Source organism: Ictidomys tridecemlineatus, chromosome 5, assembly GCF_052094955.1.
Source record: "Ictidomys tridecemlineatus isolate mIctTri1 chromosome 5, mIctTri1.hap1, whole genome shotgun sequence".
Lineage (NCBI taxonomy): Eukaryota > Metazoa > Chordata > Mammalia > Rodentia > Sciuridae > Ictidomys > Ictidomys tridecemlineatus.
Genome location: NC_135481.1, coordinates 128,729,744 through 128,739,702, shown reverse-complemented (window position 1 = coordinate 128,739,702; position 9,959 = coordinate 128,729,744). Strand labels below are relative to the sequence as shown.

At 39.5% G+C, this 9,959-nt stretch overlaps 1 long non-coding RNA gene across 1 annotated transcript; it reads right to left on the bottom strand.

Moving 5' to 3' along the window:
- Positions 1–867: 867 nt before the first annotated feature.
- LOC144377992 (uncharacterized) lies at positions 868–9,250 on the bottom strand. The gene is made up of 2 exons (XR_013439376.1): positions 6,713–9,250; positions 868–1,472 (listed from the first exon to the last, which is right to left on the bottom strand). It is a non-coding gene; the product is annotated as an uncharacterized LOC144377992 (long non-coding RNA).
- Between the last annotated feature and the right edge of the window lie 709 nt (positions 9,251–9,959).

Below are 9,959 nucleotides of genomic sequence, written 5' to 3'. Positions count from 1 at the left end.
CTAAATAATCTTAAAAATTTTTTTTTCTTATTTTCAAATTTAAAAGTGTTTTCTGTAAGGGTCTGGCGAAACGTCGGAGGGAGAGACCACCCAAGAGACTGACTCCATGCAATTGGCAAAAGGGGATATTTATTAGGGATCTATTCCAGCACGCTGGGACTCTGTGCTCACTCAAGAAGGGAGAGCAGCCCAGAGCCCAGAGCCAAGGTCAAGCAGAGCTTAAGTACACTTTTTGGAGAGGGCGGTGGGCTTTGCATACATCAGAACAAATCATCATGAGGCACGGGGAAATTGAACAACAACTCTGAGACGTGATTGGCACATTCATTGGCGGGAACCGGTCGGGCGGTAGTGATTGGTTATTCCTAAGCAGGCTACACATTCAAACTGATTGGTTCGGGCCCTGTGATGAACTGCACAGGGCCCTAGGCTAAATGGCCAGTAGGGCATTGTTTTAACTATCTCAGGAATCTGGGTGTAACAGAGGAACTTAATAATACCTGATCTTTTACATTCAAGCTTTCCAGCTTAGAAACTTTACCATTTCAATTCTTATATATTATTAAAATCTACATTCATCAGAAAGTTAATTATTTATTGCTTACAAGTAAGGGGACAGGCTTTCTGATAAGCATCAAACGTTATTGACATCAGGAATTATTGTTAGAGAACTCTATTATGCTTCATTTCTGTTCAAAGTATTATTTTAAAAATGTACCAATGTACTTTTGGTGTCAGAAGTTTGAATTTCTTCTTTGAGACCGTGTGTTTATTAGTCTTAGTGTTACCGCTGTTGACTGGTGACGAGTTCTTGCTCCCCGATGTTGAAGAATAACACCAAAGAAGCACGCCGAGGCAAGGTCAGAGTAGAAATTAGAAATTTATTAAAGGACAGAAGAAAAAGACTTCTCCCGGAGGAAGAAGGGGACCCAAAAGGTGGAATCCGTGGAAGTGCAGTTGTCTCCCCTTTTTATAGTTCTTTCAGTGATGGAATGTAGGTTGGAAGGCCTGAGGGGTGGGACACAGGTGGGCCAAAGAAGTAGTCTGAGCAGGAAGGACTTTTGAGATGGGCTTATCACTTCTCTGGAATGGGCTATCTCCAAATCTGTTGGGGGCTGTTCATTAACACTTCTTCCAGGTGGACTTTGGCCTAGGGCCTTTTCAGGACTTCATTAACATTCCATGAGTTGTCCTGTATTTTCCCTGAGTCATTCCCAGCATGGCCTCCATTTTAGATTTCACTCGATTTTAGACCCGATTTACCTAACTACCTAACTTTAAATCTGGCTTCATTCCCCCCTCTAATTTGGGAACTCCTTACTGCTGTAAGGAAAGGGGGCGAAAAAGATCTTTCTGGCTTCTTCAGGCTGAAAAGGGACGATGTGGGGCAAGCAGTTTGGAGTCCCCCTTTAAAAATCGGGTCTATCGAGTGGTCCATGATAGGCTGGAGGGCCATTTGAGTGATGGGTGGTCTATAAGAGAAACAAGAATTCATTAGTACTGGAACCATATTGATGCAGCAATAAATGCCATAGCACAGGAATATGCCAATGAGTATGGTGGCAAAGACAGAGACTAACAATGTTTTCCACCAGGAAGTACCAAGAACCAGAAGCTAAGATATTGTTTCCATGACAAAGTTGTTGAGGACATGACTTCTGTCTGAGCATGTAAATCTTTAAGGATATTTGTCACATTGCCAGAAATGTCAGCGATGTAAACACAACATTTAACTTTTAGGGTTATAGTTATCCTTCCCTTAAGATATAGTTTAATAATTTAATATCATCTGATCTTGCAAAATCCTTTTACTAGTATGACTTCTGTGTCTAAGAGAAATCTTTAATTCTGTTACTTAGGGCTGGATAATCATACTAGCAAACACCAAGCCTACCTGTGTAGGTTAGGAATATCTGTGGGCCTTAAAACTAAAAACTACTCTGGCAGTTCCTTTTGATAGTTACCAGGCATTCCTACCTAAGAATCTCTTTTGCAGCCTTCAGTTTACTTATTGTTGGAGGTTACATTTAACTATTATTATTTAAAATGTCCAGGAATAGCTATGTTTTGGCTTTGACTATCTTTGCTAAGTGTTTAAGATGAAGCAAGTCAAACTGACTTTGTTCCCATCTATTGTTAAGAGTCAGCTGAGTCTCTGGGAGTCCTTGGGAACTTCACAGCAGCTTCTCAGTTCTGCTAGTGCCATTTGCGCTAGGATGGGTCCAGGCCTTGCTTGACCATGTGTCTTCCCTCGGGAGCATCAGGAATGTCTCCCTTTTCTGATGACCCTCCTCTTCACAGCAAATGCACTGATTGGCTTTCTGTCCTCCACTGGTCTCATTAATCTCCCTGATCAGGAGGTTATGTGGCCTAGAGTTGCAGAGCCCTTTGGAGAAGACCCTATCCCCTGATTCAGACTGACTCAGAGGGCAAGAGCCAAACATTGGTTTTCTTGGCCCCTTTTAACTTTAACTTTAAAACTTAATCTTAAACATCCAGCAAATAAGTTTCAACAGCCTTATACTAAGTACTGGGCTTTAGTACCTATCTCTCTATCTTGTAGGTGATAACTCCTTATCTTAAGTTAACCCAGGTTGTGAGTTCTTAAAGCAGTACCTCTTTAAAACATTAACAGGCAATCCTTAGACCATCTAAAAGCAAACTACAAAACAAAACTAACTAGGATAAAAACATATTTAGTTTATGTAATAGCTACCTTGAATTCTGGCAGAGTTATACATTATAATCCCTTGTTTGAGATCCTGGCAATCGTGACAAAAAAAAAACTTTTGGACACAACTTTAAATGTACTGAAATCTGGCCTACTTCTTTCATAGTCACTTTCACATACAGTGAGATGGGACATAGAGCCTTATCTCAAGGTGGGGCTCTTCATGCAGTCTCTCTTGGCAGATACAGACATACTTGACAGAAACAGTCTTAAATACTATAGTTCTGAAGCTGATCTTTGCTTTTTGGACATCATTTTACAAAGCCTACATAAATTGTTGTGAACTTGAGCAAACACAACATAATGTCACATCTAAAACAAGAATTAAAGAAAGGCCGAAAGCTTTTAACCTTTTGTAGAAAAGTAGCAAAGTACTTTTGTGTTTTGCAATAAAACCTTCACATAGATTAGGCTCTCATTAAGCTTTCATTAACTTAAAAATACATTTAAATTGTATCTCAATGTAAAAAGTAACATGGAACTTTACATAACTTATTGATAACAAGTCCAGTTATAGAACACAAATGATAAACTTCCAACATGTTTTTCTTTTAAGCCTAAAATTACCATACAATTTGAGAATACCTGCTTGATATAATGCTCTTTCTAAAGCTTCTACCTTACAGACTTGTATATTTGGAAGATATGAACACATTAATGGCACATTGATGTTTTTATATTAATCAAGTTTAGCTTTTAAAGGAATAACATAGCACAATTCTCTAAAACAGCACTTGTTTAACCAGCTGTTTAATTTCTTTAAGATTACTTTGCTCAAAAACTTACACTTATAACCAACTTGCACAGACCTTCTTTATCACTTACTTAAACCCTCTTAATTACTCCTTCTGTTCACATCTTGAAACAATATTTGTAAACCTTTGAATCTGAGCAGATTATTTCATAGACATTTATTAGGGCCTTTTTTTTAACACCTAGAATAACTTATAAGCTTAAGATCTCCTTTTTTAATTTGTTTACCAGATTTAAATTGAGCCATTTGAATCACATGAATCAAAGATATTTGGATCCATTTTTAATTTTTTTGAGCGCTCCTCATCTGTCAATTGTCATATCACTGCATGATATATGGACATACACACAGACATACCGACACACAACACGTAACACAAGTGTAACACAAAAGGCCTTGTAGATTTCTCAGGTGAAATCTCATTGCAATGTTTAAAAAATACTCCAGTTGATCAAAAATAGAACTTATCAGAAAAACATTAACTTGTCTGTAGGAACAAAATCATGAGCTCAAAAAAAATATAGAATCTAAGAAAAGGCAAAAGTCCTAGAAAAAAATTGACCAGCAGTAGTTAGTAAATGCCATACAATTTACTCTTTGGTTTAATCCAGTTTGAGTTCCCATAAAAAGACACTTTTACTCTTTTTTTTTTTTTTTTTTTTTTTTTTTTTTTTTTTTTTTTTGGGGCCTGAGCTCCAGGCTGCTTCTGTTTGCATATCAGCGTAAGCCCTGGCTGAGGTCTGGAAGGACCTGGAAAACCGGAATTCTGAGCAGAAATTTCATGCCTAAGGCATTTTAACCATAAGTCACAATTTTCAGGTTTGGAAATAGAAATAAGATACAATTTACAAAATTTCATCTTTATATCTTCCTACACTAGAAAAACTTGCTCACACAAAACTGAAAATAGGATCTTTTTTGATAATATAAAAGACACCATCAGAAGAAGTTCCTTCAGGATCATTAAGCTACTTTCTTTGTTCTGAAGTTCCTAAAGTTACATTAAATCACCTGGAAAAAATCCACACACTACCATGTATATCTAAAATTAAGCTTTGAAAATTCCCAAGACTGTTGCTAATTAATGTCATTTTAGTAAGCCAGACCAATGTTTTAATTCAACACTTTTCCTAAATCCTACACACTGAGAGAAACAGATACCAAATCATAATTTACTATCCTTGCCCAAATCAATGCACTGTATACCTAGTGAAATCTCCTTAGGCTACCCAGTTCAAAATTGATGTAAAAATAAAACAATGATTGGGAGTTACTTGCCAACTTGGAAGTAGAGTTCTTTTAATTTTCTATCCTAAGTATTTAAGTTCTCTGGCATGAATTATCTGAAATCACAAACTTAACAATTACCTAACCCTAACTTTTAACTGCAAGATTATGCAATGCTTCAAACTCATTTAGATACCAGATGTTACAATGAAACATCTTTTAGACACACATTTAGCCTAGATTATCCCTAAGAAACAATCTATAATAACCTTTAAAACAGACCAGATAAGAAAAAAATCTCTCCAGGTTTTTAACTTCATTTAATTATGACTCCTATCAGTGGCACCTTAGATTTCCCCATGAGTGGACCAGATGTTTTCACAGAGGGTCTCAGTGTGACTGACTTTACTGCATTTAGGTGGAGTAATTCTTACAGTGCAGGGAAATTATGAGGAAATTTCCCCAAAGCGAAAATGGCTTTGGCAGCTGCTGGGATTCCTCAGTTTCCCCTTCATTTGCAAGATTAGCTCCTTTGCATAGATCCAATCCCAGGCAATCTGGCTTATCTCCTAACCTTCCAGTATAGTCAGTTTTTATCTGCCTTAGGTCTTGAAGGGGGAGGGGGTATGTACTTTGATCAGCCCAAATTTTTCTCTGATTCTTTTTCCTCAGTGAGTCCAAGATTTTTTCTCTCCATGGCAGATATCATAGCTAAGTCTACTTTACACTGTTGGCATAATTTAGGATTTTCCCTTAGAGCAAAGAAAATCTGAATATACAGCACCTCACACCATTTCCTTTTTTGTAAACTTTATCAAACTGTAAAACTTAAAATTGATATTTCCCTCTGGTGGCCAGGTCTCTCCATCAGAGAGTTTGTATTGAGGCCAGGCCAAGAAAATGAGGCGCTTTTTCCTTGAGCATCTGAGGTTCAAATTTATCCCAATTTTTCAATACGCAGGCTAGTGGTGCACCTGGCGTATTGGAGAGAGAAGCTCCTGTCTGAGTGAGAAGAAAACAGGACTCAGGCGCCCACGCTGCGCCAGAGAAAACTGTTCTCCTTAGGGACGTCTCCCTAACCTTGAGCTTCCTAAACGGTCCAGAAAACCCGTCTCTCACCTGGCTTTGCCAAGGGGTTTCTGGTCCCCTTTAGCAAAGTGCTAGGGTCTCAGTTTGCCCTGTGCCAAAGACCCTGGGAGGACTCAGACTTAAGGGCCTTACTGCTTTCCTCCCGACCACTAAATACCCATTGAATCGTGTGCTCTTTGTCGCCTTTGCTCTGTAGACTAGCAGATTACCAGAGTTGATTCTAAAAAATGCTTCTCTTAGCAGCTTAAGGAACACAGCTCATTTTAAACATTGGGTGGTAAAACAGACTATTGAAAGTTACCTATGCACCTTAGGGAACCTGGGCAGATCTTACTAATTATCCCATGCCTTTTTCTCAGTCCTACAACCTGAATTGCTAATGTTTCTGACCTATGAAGGAAGGGAGGCATCCAGGAGGAATGGATGCGGGGTTGGGAGTGTTGCATGGCCCATACGGAGGCAAATGTGATTGGAGCTTTCCCTCAGTGTCATTCATCTACCGATCACCCTAGATACCCCTGAGGGCTGTCGGGAGAGGGATCAAGAGAAAGGAACCTTTGGAAACGTCTGAGAGTAGCCCAGACCGGGATTCCGCAGTTGTTCCAAACTCTTTCCTCCACCTCCACGCATCCGAAGCAGATCGGGATTCGGGACACTGTGTACTCACGCCAATTGCTCTCCAGGCCCAGACAGAAAAGTTGGAAACGGCTTTGGCAGAACCCAACATGCCTGCTCTGTACCGAACAGGTGATTGAGAGCTGCTTAGGCCGAGAAACCTCTCACCCGAGTCTTGTAGAGTGGCGGCTGCACTAGTTGCGTTTAAGTAGCCGTCGGGTGCCCACCTTACCTCCAGAAAGAAAGAGAGAAAGATGCACCTCAAACAGACATGGGGCGCGTAGAGAGGCGCTTACCTCGGTGTAGAATATCTCGGTATGGGACCTCCAATATGTTAGTGCTGTTGACCGGTGACGAGTTCTTGCTCCCCGATGTTGAAGAATAACACCAAAGAAGCACGCCGAGGCAAGGTCAGAGTAGAAATTAGAAATTTATTAAAGGACAGAAGAAAAAGACTTCTCCCGGAGGAAGAAGGGGACCCAAAAGGTGGAATCCGTGGAAGTGCAGTTGTCTCCCCTTTTTATAGTTCTTTCAGTGATGGAATGTAGGTTGGAAGGCCTGAGGGGTGGGACACAGGTGGGCCAAAGAAGTAGTCTGAGCAGGAAGGACTTTTGAGATGGGCTTATCACTTCTCTGGAATGGGCTATCTCCAAATCTGTTGGGGGCTGTTCATTAACACTTCTTCCAGGTGGACTTTGGCCTAGGGCCTTTTCAGGACTTCATTAACATTCCATGAGTTGTCCTGTATTTTCCCTGAGTCATTCCCAGCATGGCCTCCATTTTAGATTTCACTCGATTTTAGACCCGATTTACCTAACTACCTAACTTTAAATCTGGCTTCATTAGGATTATTTCTCATGAAAGTTCCATGATAACATTTTATCCTTATGCTGGTGCCTCCATGTGCTTAGAAGGTAGCTTTAGAGAAGAGTTGAGTATACATACATAGTATTTGGTGGATTCATTAGAAAAGCACATACAGTTTTTTTAATAGTTGTAGTTGGACACAATACCTTTATTTTATTTATTCATTTTTTATTTGGTGCTGAGGATTGAATCCAGTGCCTCACAGATGCTAGGTGAGTGTTCTACCAGTTATTCACAACCCCAGCCTCAACATATATTTTTATAATATTTAAAAGATTATCTTTTTTGAATTAGTGAAAGCAGCATTTAGACAAGTTAAATGTGAGCTGAACAAAGTGCTGGTATAGTTTAATAAATGTTTTGGAAGTTGACATAATGGCCTCTGCCCTATTCTACTTCTTCCCTGGTTGTCTGTGATCAGATATATCAGCTTGAAAATTTTTTGATTGGACCCTAGGCCTTTCACATGCTAGGCAAGCACTGAACTACATATGTCCCCAATCCTCTTATAAGGTGTATTTTGAGACATAGTATTAATAAATTCCCCAGGTAGTTCACAAATTTTTGATCTTTATTCCTTGGCCTCCCAAGTATCTGGGATGACAAGACAGTGTCAAAGTTCCTGGTTTGTCCTGGAGGATTTATGTCAGTATCCTGTTCCTAGTGTATTAATAATTTTCTAAGCTATATTATGCCTATTTTTTTATTTCCCAGAAGTCAATAAAGCTTTTTTGGTTGTTTTGGTGGTATGCTATTAATGTAAACATACTCTACAATGTTACACTGCCATTCCTTATAGTATAGCTATGCAATTCAATGTGAGGAAAGTATTTTGATTCTGATAATGTCAAATGAAAGGGTAAAGTTTCTAAGCTGGAAAGCTTGAATGTAAAAGATCAGGTATTAAGTTCCTCTGTTACACCCAGATTCCTGAGATAGTTAAAACAATGCCCTACTGGCCATTTAGCCTAGGGCCCTGTGCAGTTTATCACAGGGCCAGAACCAATCAGTTTGAATGTGTAACCCGCTTAGGAATGACCAATCACCCCCACCCAAATGTGCCAATCACGTCTCAGAGTTGTTGTTCAATTTCCCCGTGCCTCATGATGATTTGTTCTGATGTATGCAAAGCCCACCGCCCTCTCCAAAAAGTGTACTTAAGCTCTGCTTGACCTTGGCTCAGGCTCTGGGCTGCTCTCCCTTCTTGAGTAAGCAGGGAGCCCCAGCGCGCTGGAATGGATCCTCAATAAATATCCCCTTCTGCCAATTGCATGGAGTCAGTCTCTTGGGTGGTCTCTCCCTCCGACGTTTCGCCAGACCCTTACACAACTATATTTCAGGTTCAACATGTTTTCCTAAAAGTAGTGATTATTATTTTTTTTATTTAATTATACAAATATGGCCAATTTTTTTCTGTGGTGGGAGTTGAGCCCAGTGCATTTTTAATGCTTCTAACTAAACAGAATCTACAGATCCCTAAATCCTTTAGTTATAATGAGCTCCTTGACTAGTTAGATTGATAATAAAATCACATAAAAGTTTAATTGACATTTGAACCATTTAAGAGTTACAGCATCCAGTAATTCCTTGTGATTTTTAAAACATAAATTATTCTTTTTTTATAAGACAGAAGTGCTGTGCCCCTCCCTTGACTCAGGCTAAGGCAATGCCCTACTGAGGTGGATGGCACAAGGCGTCCATCCTCTGGAGGAATGCAGTATGTTTCTGGAAATAGGCCGGTTTGTTTTTGTGTTCCTGTTAATAAGTATAATTGCAACTTCTAATATTGAAGCCAGATTTAAAGTTAGATAGTCAGTGTAGTTAGGTAAATCGGGTCTAATATCGAGTGAAATCTAAAATGGAGGCCATGCTGGGAATGACTCAGGGAAAACTCAGGACAATTCATGAAATGTTAGTGAAGTCCGGAAAAGGCCCTAGGCCAAAGTCCACCTCAAAGAAGTGTTAATGAACAGCCCCCAACAGATTTGGAGATAGCCCTTCCCAGAGAAGTGATAAGCCCATCCCAAAAGTCCTTCCTGCCCTTTTGGCCCACTGGTGTCCCACACTTCGGGCCCTCCAACCTCCAACCTACATTCCATCACCAAACCTATAAAAAGGGGAACATATTTGCCCACTAACTGGATTCCACCTCCTGGGTCCCCTTCTTCCCCCTGGAGAAGTCTTTTCTTCTGTCCTTTAATAAATTTCCAATCTCTACTCTGACCTTGCCTTGGCATGCTTCTTTGGTGTTATTCTTCAACATCGGGGAAGCAAGGACTTGTCACTGGTCAACAGCGGTAACAATATGACCATTAAGTATATAAAAAAAACAAACACATGACTTTCCCAATTCATGCAACTACTTATAAAGAATAAATTTTTTTGCCCTAAATGCAATGATTCAGCTGTGAAATGTAAATTATTTAATTTCTCAAAAACTTCCTTGACTGTAGGAAAAACAGTCAAGGAAGTTTTTGAGAAATTAAATTAAAACCTAGAGAAGAAAAATTAACATTAAGAAGACAGATTAGGGCTAGGGATGTGGCTCAAGCAGTAGTGCACTCGCCTGGCATGCACATGGTGCTGGGTTCGATCCTCAGCACTACATAAAAATAAAATAAAAATGTTGTGTACACCGAAAACTAAAAAATAAATATTAAAAATTCTCTTTTGAGC